The sequence below is a fragment of the Rhagoletis pomonella genome, unplaced genomic scaffold, assembly GCF_013731165.1.
Source record: "Rhagoletis pomonella isolate Grant_MI unplaced genomic scaffold, Rhpom_1.0 Rhpom_scaffold_00007, whole genome shotgun sequence".
In the NCBI taxonomy this organism is placed as follows: domain Eukaryota; kingdom Metazoa; phylum Arthropoda; class Insecta; order Diptera; family Tephritidae; genus Rhagoletis; species Rhagoletis pomonella.
In genome coordinates, this window is record NW_023458561.1 from 22865361 (window position 1) to 22877967 (window position 12607).

The following is a 12607-nucleotide window of genomic DNA, read 5'->3' on the forward strand; positions in this document are numbered from 1 at the left end:
TTCCAATATGCCGATGATTTCTTTCTTGTATGCACACATAGAAATAAAGAACGGGCCAAACAAATTTTAAAGCAAAAAATTGAACACTTTCAACTCGAATGCAACAAACTTAAATTGAATCCACACAAAACAAAAATCATATATTTTAACAATAGAAACGAGCAAATTAACATTCAAATTAACAATACACAGCTGGAACAAGTTAGGAATATCAAATATCTCGGTCGCATCGTAAGCATAAACAATTCTTGTACCAATCATATCAACCAAGCTGTCGAAAAAGTAAACACAACTTGTAAATTCCTTAGAATCCTGAGTGGCTGTAAATTCGGCGTAGATCCAAGAAGGGCCTGACAACTATACAAATCCTTTGCACGGTCCAAATTAGAGTATGCGGCGTCGTCTTTTGCTAATATCTCCAAAACCGCCTTACAAAAATTATCTGTCACACCTGAACAAGTGATATACCACATGGCAGCCGAGCTGCCACCCAAACAAAGATTTTAACTTGCCACTGCTAAGGAGATCACAAAAATAATTGCATATAACTTACCAGCAAAGAAATACTTATTTACCGAGGAGCTTAACAAAAGATCTAGCTATTACACAGTACTTAACAAGTTCCGAATTATATTTCACAATATCGCTGTAGTGCCTGAGAGACAAATATCCACAAACAAAGTTACTATTGACACACATCTTTTCAAAGATGTCTGCAATACTAAAAAAAATTGCTAGTCAGGAAATTATACCTAAATTTTATCAGGAATTAATTGAAAAATTGGTTAGGGAAAATTTCGAAATAATATTCATAGATGGAGCTATCAGGGATGGCAAGACAATGGCGGCATTCGTACATGATAAGTCACAGAATATAAACTCTTATTTCAGTAATAAGAAAACAGCATCAACGACGGCAGAGCTAATAGCGATACGTAAAGCGATAGAATTTGCGGTACAAAGCCAATACAAGAAAATAGCTATTTTGACGGACAGTTTAAGTAGCATATTAATATTGAATAACAGCGAACATAATAATTACATAGCAGTTGAAATCTTGGATACAATCAACAGGTCAGGTATAGAAAAAATAGAACTTCATCATATACCATCCCATAGCAAAATAGCTCCAAATGAAAAAGCAGATCTGGCAGCAAGAAATGCGCTACATTGCGGGGAAAGAATTACCGTACCATGGCCGATGAAAGATGCTATCAACGCGATAACGGACATAGTAAGAGAAGAATGGCAACAATCGTTTACAGAGAAAAGCAGAAATAAGGGCAAGATATACGGATACAGAGGTACCAAAAACGTCATGGTTTAATAGTAAATCGACAAATCTGGATGTAACAGAGATAAAACAAATGAATAGAATTCTTTCAAACCACACTTTCTGTAAAAGTACACTGCATAAGATGAATGTAGAAGCAGATCGGAACTGCGATGATTGTAACACAATTAAAGACAGTAATCATATAATACTCAATTGCATTAAATATGGCAGCACTCTAGACAATTACACTAACTTAAGAAATTTCACATCTCTAGAAGAATTGTATAGGACTCGAGGAGCACACGGTTTCAATGAAATAACACAGTTTCTTAAAGATATAAATGTAAATTTATAAGACTCGGCGAAATTATTTCAGAACTGGAGTTGGCGCTGTAGCCTGAGAGCTGGCCAAATAAATCTTCTGCCTGTCATATAGCTCAGAAGTAACTTAAACCCCCCCCCCCCCAAAAAAAAAAAAAACATTATGCTATTGAGATTGTCAATTTAAGTTTATTTCTTAGTTTAGTTTTTATCAAAGAAAGTGTTGAAAATTGCCGTTCTGCAGCCGCAGAGCTATAGGGTAATGAAATTATCCTAAAAACAAAATTGGCGAGATCCATGAAGCTATTTTCATAAATTCAATTTTTAATAGAATAAACTTTTTCCCTAAACATATCAATATCCACATCGCTGGAAATTTCCAGCTTACTTAGCCTCAGTAAATTCCACTGCGTGCTAATTATCGCAATCTGTGAGATAGAGAAACTTTAACAAAAGAAGTGAAATTGGTAAATCTTCATTAGAAACAACCTTAGCTGGTGAGCAAAAATTCCTGATGTGGCCCCCTCAATTTTCACAAAGTAACGAATATTTCAATACATCAGCTACATATGTATTTCGCCAGTATTCGATTGTTTTTTTATGTACATATTTTTAGTTCAACAATTTTTATTGAGCTTGAGAACGTTTTTAATGAAAGACTTATTCAATGAATTTTTCCCTACTTGACCCTCAAATGATTCGCATTCAGCGTATCGTACAACATAGGGATATATACATAGGTTTCGTTTAATATGCATACACCTGTGATATTAGTACATAACAGGGATGGGCGTTTTAGAATGAATTACTATTCAAATAAAAAATAAAATTTTATTCATGATTTTTCTAATTTTCAATGACGAATAAATTTTTATTCTTCATTCTATCACTTTCGAATGATGAATACATTTTTATTCATCATTCAAGTAATTTCAAATAACGAATAAATTTTTATTCATCATTCAAGTAATTTAGAATAACGAATAAATTTGTATTCTTCATTCAAGTAATTTTACTCAGTATTACTTGAATCATGAATGAAAATTTATTCTTCATTCGAAATTACTTGAATGAAGAATAAAAATTTATTCGTTATTTGAAATTACTTCAATGATGAATAAAAATTCATTCAAAACTGTAGAAGCGATCAATAAAAACTTATTCTTATTTATTTTTATTCAATTATTCATTTTCCTGATTACCCCCATCCCTGGTACATAAATAGTGGTTGACATACATATGTTAAACAAGTAAAAAGTCCAAGTTCGGGTGGTGCCGAACATTAAATACCTGGCGCAAGTATTAACTATAGTTTTTCGCCTTTCTGAGAACTACCGTTTCATGGTAAGAATAGTGGTTTTACCCCTATTTCTAACAATTTATATAGTATGTTCACTTACACTTAATGAGATAAACTTATATGGTTAGATGTGGGCGGTATCACGCCCATTTTCCAAAATTCTATTTCAAGGGATTGTTGTTAGTATAAATTTTGAAAAATTTTTTTTTTTTTTTTTAGATTGGCTCTTACACATATATTAGTGTTTGGCCGAGCTTCTCCTCCGATTTGTGGCGTGCGTCTTGATGTTGTCACACAAAGCGGAGGGACCTACAGATTTACGCCGACTCCGAACGGCGATTGTATTTTTATGAGAAGTTGTTTTTCATGGCAGAAATACACTCGGAAGTTTGCCATTGCCTGCCGAGGTACGACCGCTGTTAAGAAAAAAACCTTTTTCTATATTTTTTGCGATGTTGCTTTGACCGGGGCTTGAACCCAGGCGTTGCGGAGTGGAAGCGCGCACTGCTTACCACTACACCACAGCGGCCAACAAGTTGAGTAAATTAGCGTCCTTAAATTTAAAAATATCGAAGTTCCAAGAATTTCTGAAATTTACCGTTATATGGAAATTGGGAGCAATTTTAGTCCGATTTCAATAATTTTTTGCGTTTTGCTTTTGTGTGGTAAGCGTAATAGTCGTAAGAAGTTTGGTACAAATTGATAGAACGTTAACCGAGATATACACACCTGGTCATAAGTGGGCGGTGCCACGCCCATTTTCCAAAATTGTATCATTAAAGAGTTTTTTGTTAAAGAGTTATTGTAAACGTAAATTTTGAATAAATTAGCTTCTGTATTTACCGATTTATCGAAGATTTCGTATTTCTCTAAATTACCGTTATATGGGATGTGGGCGTGGTTATTGTCCGATTTAAAAATTGGTGTAGCGGTTACCGAGATATACACATGTAATCATAAGTGGGCGTGGCAACGCCCATTTTCCAAAAATTTATAATATTTTTATATTACGTCTACAAATCATTTTATATGTCAATTTTCAGTGAATAAGCTTCAGTAGTTACTAAAATATCGCAGTAAAAAAAAAAATATTAAAAAAAATAAAGTTAAAAAAAATAAAAATTGTTAACAAAATATTTATCATCTTTAAAAAAACTATTTTCTTACGTACTCACAAAGTTTCATGAAAATCGCATGAAAATTTTGGTCGCAATAATTACAATAAAAATAAGATCCAAAAATAATAAATTAAAAAAATATATATAAAGAAATCGAATACTGGCGAAAAATGTTGCTGATGTATTTGTGGATACTCAATATTGTCTTTATTTTTTATTTTCCAACATTCAGCACTATGCAGTAACAAGAATTGCGCATTCCCGGCAGCGATGAGATTTCTCAGGCAAAAGTAAACACAGCTGAATGGGAGAATAAGAGAAACTGTCAAACAGTCGGTGTTTTTTTTTTTTATAAAAAAAGATAAAAAGAAAGCTGGCAGCACTCCGCAATATTGCAGAAATCCGATCACTGAAAGAAATGCAGCCATTATATTCTGTGTTTCGTAATACATAGGGTTCGAACGTTACTATCGATATTGAGTAAGTATCGATGCTTAGGGTGTAAAAATGAGTACTTTAATACTCGATACCTTATTTGGTGATTTTACTCGATACTTTGCAAAGTACTCGTAGTATCGAATACTTTTTAAAAAACACAATTTTTAAATTTTTTCTTCCATTGCTTTCTTTGCTTATATGGATTACTATCATTCAATTTTGTCCATCACTTAAAATAAACTGAAATTGTGTGTAGTCTGTTGCATATCATAAACCAAATAAGTTAAAGTTTAATGGCCATATTCATAAAAAATAGAGTAGGTTTAAAAAGCTTAATAAAATTACATTTTCATGCATTTTTCAGTTTATAAACCTTTTTTATTTTTTATGAATAAGGCCATAAAACTTTGTGCAAAGTTCACGAAAATGCAGAATTTTTAGAAACTTTTTGGGTATGCAGTTTTGTAACCTATTCAAATTTACGTGTAGCCAAATTATTACGTGTAGCCTACTACCGTTGACTTTTAATTCAAATTTGCACATTATTATACTAAAATTGAAAATGCATACCCAAAAAGATTAAAAAAATGTTTTAATAAAAATTTAAATTCGTGAAAGTATATATATATATATATTTGTATGTATGTATGTACATTTAACATAAAAATTACTTCTAACGTGAAAGTAAGTTCTGCAATGGAATAAAAATCAAATATTTTAAATTCATATTATATATATATATTTTCAGGAAATAACTAGATATAAGATTGAAGAATAACATATTTTAAGTATCCCAAAAAAGGTATTTTAATGAGTCCGGTACTGAGTAGTATCGATACTTTTTCCCTGATACTTTTAGGGTATCGATACCATGAGCTCGATGCCAGAATGAGTACTCAGTATCGATACCAAAGTCAGAAATTTCGAACCCTAGTAATACATACACAAAAAAATATAAATGGACAAAAAACTATTCAAAAACTCAGATCTAGATTTTTTTTCAAATCTACCATACTTTTCCCTAGATTCTTCCGCACAGATTTTTTTTTAATCCGTTCACTGCTTACAGACCCAAGCGAGCAAAGTGAGAGCATATCTAACGAAGAGAACGTCAACAGTCAGCAGAAAACAGTAAATCACATAGCAAATGAGCTCAACGAAGGAAGATTTGGTCGCAAGGAATCTCACAGCATCGCTAGGGCGCTTGCGGCAGAATGAATTTAGTATTAGAAACCTATCGCTGCTAAGTAGATCTAGCGGACAAATTACAGTTGGAATTATAGAGGAAATACACCAAGAGAAGAGGAAATTTCACAACCGGCTAGATCAATGGCGCACACTTTTGAAAGTTATAATAGTAAGTAGGCGAAAGTGATTTTGCAATATTTTTGGCAACTGCTATTCATGTGATCGATTTAGTATACCAATTTGTCTGTAGCCTTGCAAATTTTTGTTCTTATCCTTGAATGTTACGTAGGTTTTTTTATTCGAGCATACATACATATGTAATGTTTACCAATGCACATACATATCCATATGTATAATTTTGTACTGTTTACAGAACTTGTTTTCTGTTAGTCCGATGTTCAAAGGCATGTTTGTGTTCGGAATAGTTTGCAAGGATGGAAGGGTGTATTTTGTGGTACGTGCGTATGTGTTTTGATTCCTCCCCTAGTATACATACATATGTATGTTTTGGAGTTCTTCTTTGCGATTATGTTTCCACTCATCAGTTGTGCTGAAAATATGTTTTAGTAGATATGTATATTTAGAGTTAATAGCGCTGACACTGTGAGCGCAAGGACTTTCAGTAAAAGGAGTCATGTGGGGAGTTTAGGTGTGTTGAGTAATGAAGAGTGAAAATGTTTTAAACACTGCAGAGCTCTGTCTACCAGTGTTGCCAGGACTTCAAAAATAAAAATAAAAAGCTAAAAAAAGACCAAATAAAAAAGCTAAATGGCAAAAAAAAGCCCTATGCAAATATTTTTGGACACCATAACGTTTAATAAAACGATTTTAGTAGTAAAGAGACTATTTTTTAGGATCAGAAAACCCATGGTCCTTAAAGACAAAGTAGTGGTACATTTGTACCATCAAATATCTTCATACCTTACAATACAATTAAAATCGAGAATGTTTCAATTGGAGCGTGCATAGTTAAGGGCAAGCCGTATATACACACAAATGAAGCAGACTAAACGGCAAAGTCGATTTCTATTTGAGAATCTGTTTAACTCGACATGAGTGCTTCAAAGCATACCTTCACCGATTCAAACACGAATCGGAACCCATATGCGACTACTGCGGAGGAGATGTAATAGAAGACGTCTTTTTTGAGTGTATGCGATTTGACAGTACCAGATGCAAGCTTCGCAACATATATCGCGAGAGTTTCACGCCTGAGTCACTCGTGTAGGCTATGCTGCAAAGGAGCCAAAAATGGTCGGCAGCATGTGACGCAATAGCAGAGGCGATGAAGGGGCTAAGGGCCACCGAATGGCTACGGCATAGCAGCGGCGACTAACTACCTTTTTCCCTCACAATGTAGTGCTTGACGTCATTCCCGTGGGGTGCGGAGTTTCCTGGTTTTATAGGGACACTTGAGAGCCCCTGGAAAAACTGTTAAAGTATAAACAGAACGAGCTCACTGAGTAAATTTCGTCGGACAGAGCGATGTCGACGGATGATATTCGCTCAACATTTCGTCTAGTAAAACTGAACCGGAACAATGATTTAGTGCAACTACAAATATTGTGAAGGATTGTCTTTAAAAAATGCTAGTTTGAAAATAAGAAAAGGCTGGAAAAACAACACGAAGCTAAAACGTAAATTTCGAAGCTGAATGACAATGAAACAAGTAAGAACAGCGCTGTCTTCAGCTATGCCGATGGCTTCATACCTTTCATGAACATCTGAAAATTTTACTTCAACAGATTAGTGCTTTTGAAAAAATTTATATGCATATTCACAACATACATCGATAGAGAAGTAACATATGTATATAGAAAACCCTTATCTAAACAATCACAGGTATGGAAGATATACTTTATATAACACCATTTTAACTGATTTTGACTGCTATGTGATCGGTATGTAAACCGGTAACACAATTTAATGGCTTTAGCTTCCTACATAAAGGAGATATATCGCAAAAACTGGTATCTGCATAATCAGTGGTGTAGGAGATAAAGGTTATACAGCATGGATTTTGACGATTTTCTCAGTAGACTTTGTATTATTATGTATAAAATAGCGTACGAAATTTATCAGTTTTATCTGTCCAAACAAAGGAGTTTTACAGTAAAAACCCATATCTGAACAATCAGTTGTATGGAGGCAACAAATAGGTTATAGTGACCCGATCTTTGTTCATTTTACTGTAACCTGTCTGTTGGTAATGAGTGAAAATAGTGCGTAACTTAATGTTTCTAGCTGCATAAATGGAGAAGTTATAACAAAAAATCTCATATTTGAACAAACAGTTGTGTGGAAGCTATAGGTTATAGCGACCAAATCTTAACCATTTTCTTTTGTCAAGGAGTGAAAACGGTGCGAAATTTCATGCTCCTAGCTGCATAAATGGAGCAGTTATGATAAAAAACCTCATATCTGAACAGATCAGTTGTATGGGGGCTACAGGTTATAGTGAACCGATCTTTGTTATTTTCACTGTAAGTATTCTGTTGATAATGGGTGCAAGTATTGCAAAATTTCATGTTCCTAGCTGCATAAATGGAGGAGTTATAACGTAAATTCGCATATCTGAGCAATCAGTTGTATGGGAGCTATATGTTATAGTGGTCCGATTCTTCCGGTTGTGATTAATACAATATATACAATATAAAAATACACCCACTTACCACATTTCATCCGGATATGTCGAAAACTGAGAGACTTGATTGCATATAAACAGACGGACAGACGGATAGACAGACATACGGGCAGACGGGCATGGCTAAATCGACTCAGCTCGACGTTCTGATCATATAAGTAAACATTTTAATGGGACTATCTCTTTTTATTCTGGTACTTACGAACATCGGACCAAAGTTATAATACCATTTCATGCTCATGAAAGGTATAAAAAGCTAGATCTAGCCTCAAAAATCTAAACTGGCTACACTGTGTTGTGTATTATTATTGGAAGTCTCCTGAATAGAACCAGAATTTTCCAATCGAAAAATATTGATTTTCAAGAATTCTATACCATATCTACGAAAAAATGTTTTTTCCCTATATAAAATACATCGAAAACTTTGTCCGCTTGGTGCGACCTCTAAATATTTTTTGATTTCAAAATAAAACAAGTAATTTTTAAGCAAAAAACAAAATCGACTTCAATTATCATATAAAATATATATATACATATATATATATATCGCTCATATATATATATATATATTTCATTCATATATTTCATTATCCAATGATCCGATCTAAACCAGATTAGTATGGGACCACCTTTGAGAATTATCGAAATTGGTTGACGTGGTCCAAAGTTATGCGGTAACATACATAAAAAATAAAAAAATATTCCGACGAACTGATAACCTCCTCCTTTTTTGGAAGTCGGTTAGAAATGGGGGTATATTTTTTCAATATAGAGCAATCCTAGCAGGTCAGAGTATTAAAACTCCGACTTTACTTTTTTTTGGACCACCCTAATGTACATATGTACATTAGAGCGGGTCAATTTGTGGGGAATCAGAAAAACGGGAAAATTGCATATGCGGAAAATGCTCTACGGATCATTCTTTCCTTAAGAAACTATGGGTCTAAAACGAATTTCGAGCCAGCGAATTTTAAGAAAAAGTTTCATATCAGGTAATACAAAATTTATTTTGGGAAAAACTTAAACAAATAGCTAATCTATTACTGTAAAGGTACAAAAAGTAGTTAATTTTTTTTAGTGCATAAATCATCAGAATTGAAAAAGAAATCCATTAGGCGGTGACTGTCTGTCCGTCCGTCTGTACGTCTGTGCAACACGATAACTCGATTAGAAATTTAACGACATTTGGTATGTGTACTTCTTTTTAGCGTAGGAATGATGGTATTGAAAATAGGAAAAATCGTACAATAACCACGCCCACCTCCCATATAACGGTAGTTTTCAGAAATGCGAAGACTGCGATATTTTAGTTACTTCTGAAGCTTATTAACTCAAAATTAATATTTAAAACGATTTTTGGACGGCAAATAAGAATACAAATTTTTGGACAATGGGCGTGGCCACGCCCACTTATGACCTGGCATAGTTGTTGATCTTGCTACAACATATCGAACGACTGACAAGTTTTAAAATCGGACCCTAACCACGCCCACATTCCATATAACGGTTATTTAGAGAAATATATATATATAAAATAATAGCCGTTTTCGTTGTTCGGAGTTAACTCAAAAACTACTGCATAGATTTCAGTCAAATTTTCCGAGGTTATACGCTGCATATATGGTCCTATTATAGGCTACCAGAAAACTCGCTAGGTGGCGCTGGGGTCGAGTTATTTATAAAAGTCGTATTTATGAACCGATTTCGTCCAAATTTAAAACGTGCGCTATGTCCATGATGAGAAATACGTATGCGATAGACCCGCTAGGTGGTGCTGGAGTCGAGTTATTTATAAAAATCGTATGTAAGCTACCAGCATGATGGAAAATACGTTTACCAAAAATAGACCCGCCAGGTGGCTTTATGAACCGATTTCGATCAAATTCAAAGTATAAGTTACCTGCATGATGAAAAAAGCATTTGCGAAAAACGGCCCCAATAAAAGCTTTATTTATGAACCGATTTTGTTAATGCAAATTCGAAACGTTTATTACTTTCATGATGATTTTTTTCATTCGAAACATATATATGTATACATTAAAGTGGTCCAATTTTTGTATGGGGAAAATTTTTTCATTGTAGAAAACGGGGCACCCCGTTAGTTTTTTCCTTTTAATATTTGTAATACCTATACCAACTTTCAGTTTTCTACTGCAACTAATACAGGGTGCTCAATGCGCTGCCGGATAGCTGCGAAACCGACAAAAATATTGGTGATTTTTATAACAAAGGTACTTTTGCCATGAAAACTAAAACTTCTGATATTATTTTAGATAGTTTAAATTTGAAATGTTCTTAGGTTACTTAACCAATTGTTTGATTAATATACATATATACACATTAGTTCTAGAGTAAAATATATGTTTCATGAGCATCTACTAAATGTATACATAGAAACGTAAGGTTTGGTACCAGCACCTCTTTCGGCAAAAAGAAAAATTTTGGAAGGTGGCCCAAACCCTGCTTGGAAATTTTTTTTTTGGACCACTCTAATGTACATACATACATAAAATGATAGCCGTTTTCGTTGTTCGGACTAAACTAAAAAACCAGTCAAATTGTCGGAGGTTATACCTTGCATATATGGTCCTATTACAGCCTACTAGACAACACGCTGGAGTAGAGTTACTTATACAAGTCGTATTTATTAACCGATTTCGTTCAAATTCGCAAAGTTAGCTACCTGTATGATGAAAAATTCGATTCCTAAAAATTAACCCGCTATATTTTATAAAATCTGATTGAAATTCATAATGCGTATTCATTTCATGCCAAGCAGTGGTTTGGCGAAAAGTGACCTAATGAATTGCGCTGCAGCGGAAATACATATACATATAGAAACCCACACGGTGTTCGGTCTGCTTTGGCCCTATATTCATCTTAGACGAATTTACTTTTCATATGGCTAAATGGAGCATTCGGTTAAATTTGCATGTAAAGACCGCAACATTGTGTAAGCGCACCTTTGCCTGACGCCCTCATACACCTCCGATTGACGAAATTGCTCGGGGCGGCCGTTAGTACAGCAGTAAGACTCAAAGAATCCAGTTCATAGATATTAAGGTAAATTGTAAAAGTGGCAAAGTGGTGGGTAGGTTTATCAATGGCTTCATTTCAACGATATTTAAGAGAACACACGACTCATTTAGTCAATGTACGGGAAAACTTTTCATCCTGGGGGGATGGGGGCGAGGATTTTCTTGGCCGTTCTATAACTGAAAACTGGTTTACGGACCAATGTTGAAGTTGCAAGATCATAGAAGAATATTACGCACGCTTGGCAGTGATCTCACAGGTGGAAAAAATACCATCGGTAAAACTCATGACATCGAAAGGGATTAGTATTCTATATGGTATCACAGCGCTACTATTATTGGCTTATGTGTAAGGAGGATACTGCTGTTTATTCGTTTCAATTTAAAATAAAAATGTTTACTTTACAGACCGCTTTTGCTTTTAAATGCTATTTTTGTATTGGCCAACGCAAATGATCTTATTAGGCGCTGCGAAGCAAGCGGGCATTAGCTAGTCTTCGATAAATCAGTAAATGCTGTAGCTAATTTATTCAAAATTAATGTTTGCAGTAAATATTTAGCAAAAAATAGTTTATAATAAAATTTTTGATAATGGGCGAGGCACCACCCATTTTATGACCTATGACATACATATGTGAATCACGGTAACCGTTCGATCAAAACAGGTAAAATTATTGTGCTTGCCACATAAAGGCAAACCATTGAAAGTTATTGAAATCGGACTAAACACTAAGGCGTAATCTGCCTAGTTCCGGCAAAAAAAGCAATTACAAAACCTGGACCTGTAGCGCACTCTTGTTGGCTAACCAAGGCCGGTAGAATTTTACGATTGTACGTTGCAACAAGTTCACCACCTTGTAACTTAAGAGCTCTAGAAGATTACCTTATAAGAGTTTATGTTCCCATGTACTTTAACATTAAATACGGCAGTCCGCTTCTATTCAAATTTATCAGCCTCACGCCAGAGAACGTATACCAGAGAACGTATATGAATTAGAAGGCGCATTTTCAGTGTAACCGAACTGCCGCCAGAAATTTTGAGTTGCGGTCGAGCAAATACACTACTCGTCGACGAAATGCACCACGACGAAATGTCCAAAAATCGATTAGTAACAACTAAGAAAGTCTAAGTTCGGGCGGAGCCGAACATTAGATACCCGGCGCAAGTATTTAATATATGTTTTCCACATTTCCGAAAGCTACAGCTACATGGTAAGCCGCGGTGTATACATTTTGAGTAAATTAGCGTCCTTAAATTTCGAAATATCGAAGTTTCTGAAATTTACC

General features: G+C 34.5%; 1 protein-coding gene across 1 annotated transcript in view; it reads right to left on the reverse strand.

The window, feature by feature from the left end:
* The window catches only part of LOC118742460 (basic-leucine zipper transcription factor A-like), a 55586-nt gene that overhangs the window by 9346 nt on the left and 33633 nt on the right, over nt 1-12607 (reverse strand). The window lies entirely within an intron of this gene.